At 34.3% G+C, this 4,925-nt stretch overlaps 1 protein-coding gene across 1 annotated transcript in view; it reads right to left on the bottom strand.

Annotated features, from left to right (window-relative positions):
- Positions 1–3,746, bottom strand: part of LOC122812083 (uromodulin-like) — a 763,298-nt gene extending 759,552 nt beyond the window's left edge. The window contains exon 1 of the mRNA XM_044084352.1: positions 3,628–3,746. The gene's annotated coding sequence lies outside the window, so the exon portion shown is untranslated. The remainder of the gene's footprint in view (positions 1–3,627) is intronic.
- Positions 3,747–4,925: the final 1,179 nt, after the last annotated feature.

The raw sequence follows: 4,925 nt of genomic DNA, 5'->3' as shown, positions 1-4,925 counted from the left end.
GCACGGCTTTAAGGTCATCTTGATCTCTAATCTTTTTTTCTTATAACAAAACCTCTTTTTCACATTTTCCATTTTTTATTCAAATCATGTATTTATGTCTATAAAGTTCCATTTGCATATATTCCAATTATATTTGCAAAAGGTAATCAGTATTTCAACCACCTAGTGGTACACTGTAACAAAACTGCATTCCATTCATCAAATAAATCATTCTCTTCTTTGGCAAAATCATTAGCTGGTGATTTATCAACAGGTAAAACTCTTACAGTGGTGCTTAAACTTACAAGTTTCTTGAGCAATTTAGTGCTGTAAAATGATTATATTTCCTTTTGGATCAGATGCTCCAGTTATAAAAGTTTTAATTTGATTTCATGTCTTACTTATGTTAACTACAGATAATTTTGCACCAGCTTTTCATCTCTGTTATACTACCTCATTAAATGTCATTCTTACAAGACTCAGTGTATCAGTTAAACCACTTCTGTTCTAAGCATTTTGGTTAACGGACATCTGTACATAAATGGCAATTTAATGATACTGTAAAAAAAAAACTAAAAGAAAAATCTAGCCAAGCTAGAGTTTCCACTGTGTGATTCCTTAAACCTCTTGTATTAGAGATACATGGGATATATGCAAATTGCCAAAACTCAATGGATAATGGAGAAATCAGACTTCCAGAAAAATATTTACTTCTGCCTTATCAACTACTCTAATGCCTTTGATTGTATGGACCATAACAAACTATGGCACATTCTAGAAAAATGTGAACACAGGCATACCTTAATTGCCTCCTTAGAAATTTGTATGCAGAGCAAGAAGAAACAATTCAAACCAAATATGGAATAACCAACTGGTTCATGGCTGTGTACTGGCATCTTGCTTATTCAGTTTATATGCTGAATATGCCATGCAAAGTGCTTAGTTAGATGAATCGGATGCCGGAATGAAAATCACCCACTGAAATACTAATAACCTCAGATATGCAGCTGACACCACACTGACGGCTGAAAGTGAGGATGAGATGAAAATCACATTGACGATGGTGAAGATGCAAAGCACAGAAGCTGGCTTATTACTCAATATCACATAAACAAATAAATAAAAATCTTGTCATCTTGCTCCATCACTTCTTTGCAAATAGATATGGAAAAGTGGAAGTGGTAACAAATTTTATTATCCAGGACTCAAAGGAAAGTTATGGAAAAGGTTAAAGCTCTAGTTTCCTCAGAAATAACAGATGGCTGTGAGGGTTAGATTATAGTAAGGCTGTACACCAAAAAATTGATACTTTTGAACTAATGTGTTGCAAAAAAATAATGAGAATTCCTTGCACTGCAAGTAGACCAGATCAGTCAACCCTTAAGAAAATAAATCTACATTGCTTATCGGAAGGCCCAATAGTAAAATTAAAGCTCAGATACTTTTGCTACATAATGTAAAGAAAGGAGTCACTAAAAATGACATGGATGGTGGGAAAGATTGAAGGCAAAAGAAGGGTTGGCAGAGGCCGGATAAGCAACATTACTGAAGTAAGAAATATAAATTCAAAAACTTGAAGCATTTTGTGACAGAAAAGCATGGTTTGCTAAAGTCATTGAGGTGACAGAGTCAGATTCAACTAAATGAGTAAACAGTAACAGCAACAATAACACTACCCAATATCAGGTAACTTTGTGAGTGTGAACCTATTGGCATATAAAATATATTTGGAAGAAAAATCTGTTACAGTTTGTTATCATATGTACCATTTAGACCACCTGGCCATACACATTCACTCACTATGATCAGGTATTTAGCAATTCCTGACTTTGACTGACACAAAAAGGCTCTAATCAGCACTCCAAAGTGCTGTGAGCGATAACAACCAACATAAATGGCTGGAGAGGGATTACAAAGGACAGAAATGGTAAAATACCACCAATAATCTGTTATACAACATTGGGTAAAAAAGAAAGAGAAATAAAATAAAATTAAGCATTGCTTGTTCTCCCCCTGGCAGCAGTTATCAACTACCAGGTACTGGGGAAGCTGATGGAAAAGACAACACTTGCTAGAGTACTTTATTAAGTAACCTGGTTTCACCTGGGGAAACCAGTCAGATGCAGAAACACCACCAATTAGGTCTCACACAACAACAGGTACAACATTTTTTTCTAGGTGATAAATGCACTCACAAAGACACACACAATTAAGTACTACTACTTATCCATGACTGGGTGTAGGTAATGCTGGTTTGTCCTAGGAGGGTATGGTTTGACCATGACTATTAAATGATTTTACTTAGTATTAAGCTAGAGTTAAAAACAGAGGATGCAATCTTTAAATGCTGAGATGTTTATTAGATGATTTAGTCAGATGTTTTATCATCTAATACATTTACAGAGTCATAGATCGAGAGATATTCCAAGCTTATTAAGTATTATGACTATATGCACCTTGCCAGTATCTCTCTCCTTCAGGCCACACCTCATTTCTCCATCTGTATTTGTGAGTGGATTTTTAATGACTATTTAATAATCTTCTGATCATAAGCACATGTATAGAAAATAAACTTTTGCTGCCCTTAAAAACAGATGTACAGTGCAAATTTTGTACATTTTATATAATTACTACATTTAAGTTTATAAACAGGAGTAAAGAGATTATTTTTTGTTGAATGCATAACACAGTAAATAGATGTTAAAATGTCATGAAACTTAGCAATCATCTTGTTTTCCTATGACAACAGCAGAAACACCACAAAATCTAAAACATTTTCTTGGGCAAAGACTCAACATGACCATGAACAGCAAAACAGAATAAATAATCTCTGCCTTTCTTTGCTGTATGCTTGGTCTTTATCTCCTCCTTATAGTCACTGTTTTGTTTGCACTTTTGTCCCATTGAAACATTTACTTTTAAATTCACATTGTACACATCTTACATAGTTATCACAGTCACAGAGAGGATGTAGGAGAGGAAAAGACATACATTGTGCTACTGGAAATAGTAAATTGGGTTAAGCCTCACCACAACAATATAGCAATAGCATATGCCTCGTCTTAGTGAAAGCAAACTAAAAGTATAGAGAGGTGTAAAGACTCTGGTGGACAAAAAGAGTGAAAATGCTGGTAGACATACTCTGTGTATGCTAGCAGGGATAACACCGAAACAAAAATGCAACAAAAGGGAAGGGCATGATGCTTAAGTGCCAGTGTCATATGGTTTTGCTCTCTTCCCACCTGTTGGCACCCAGGACAGCTATCTCACTCTTTCAAAATGTATTACAGTCTTCTAAGCACACTTTCTTTTGCAAGAGGTACAGTGTGTGTCAATTACATCCTGTGTTTCACAGATCAAAGCAGACTTCTAACTACATACAGGATCATATAAAACACTAAGCAAAAATATGTAAAATGCTCATCAAAGAGTAATAATAAATAGACCCTAATATTAATTCAGCTTTTATAAAATAATCAAAGAGCATGCTCTGCACTTCAACAAATTTTATTTTGGTGTTAATAAAATATTCTGTGGTTAAAAAAAAAGCTTCAGAATAATACATTACCAGATTACGGTAATGAAATACACTACATATTCACTGTACCTAGCATTATGCAAAATAAAATAAAAGGAAAATATCCTTACCTTCTTAATGAGGCTCAGAAATTTATCCAGTGTCTGCCTTAACTTTCAGCTTTTGCGACACAGTGTAACGTCATAGCAATGTTCTTTAATTTTCTAGAGGGAGTGGTCTGTACTTGGGGATTCTCAAGTGTACTTTGCTTGGTATTTATAAATGCATAGCTATTATTACAATATCAAACCAATTATATGACTAAGTTCCCTAAAAAGAAAAATTAAAACTTGATAAACCAGCTTTTAGTGGGAGTAGCCATACATAGCTAAGGGCTCTGATCTACATTTGAGTTCATATTTTTGATGAAGTATGCCTTTACCTAGCTATTTCAACTTACTTTTAAATTCCAAACAGCATCTAAATATGACAAGTCCTAATGCATTTTCAGTCTTTCTGATTAATGTGCTTTATAATACCATCACGTTACGTATATGAGTGATTTGCAATAGTCATAATCTGTGCAATATTTTTATCATATTTCAAAGTAATGTACTCCATTTTGCTTTAACCAAGAAAGGGGATTTGCACTAAATACTACAGTTCGAAAAACATAAAAATAATAAAAAATCAAATTACACCAAGAACACACCTGCTGTCTTCTATATTTATTTTAGTTAATTCTTTATTTATTTAGATGGTACTGTATTCTGCAAATATAAATGTTTAATGCAGTAGTTATTCTTGATTTCTGTTTTTCAGTAGTATGTTTCTTAAAAAAATGCCATGTTTTGTATACCCTTCAAGCTGTTTCTAAACTTCCCAAAACATCCTGTTTATATTCATGTAGCTACCTCTAGGTCATGAACTGCATCAAACACTCCTACAACTGTCTCTTCACTCTTTTTGTGTCCCACAAAATGTAGACCTGAACTCTGGAAAATGGTTTGAGTATGTTTTTGAGGTGCTGACACACCTTTAGCGCATCTCCGATTTTTGCATTATTGTTATATGACTCTGATATTATATCTACAGTCTATGACACTGAATGTATTCTGCAGTGTATAATGTAACTTTATGCTTATACTGAAATATCAACGGCAGTGCCAATTCTACATTGAAGATTCATAGGGCTTATCCAAATATGTGATAATAACATCCTTACTAATCAGTTTGTATCCTTGTGCAAGGCTCAGTACCATTATCTGCACCTCAACAGTGTACACACTTACCTTTCATGTGAGACAGAGAGAAGGCTGTGGGTTCTAACTCCACATCAGGTGCTTGAATGAGATACACGATTTGATGCAGACACTGTAGTGAAGCTTCAAAGGAAGGAATATAAAATTTCTGACAGGCTGTCCTTCAG

Source organism: Protopterus annectens, chromosome 9.part0 (assembly GCF_019279795.1).
Source record: "Protopterus annectens isolate FY-2018-M chromosome 9.part0, PAN1.0, whole genome shotgun sequence".
NCBI lineage: Eukaryota > Metazoa > Chordata > Ceratodontiformes > Protopteridae > Protopterus > Protopterus annectens.
Note: the sequence above shows the minus strand (reverse complement) of the source record. Positions and strands in the feature narration are given on the sequence as shown.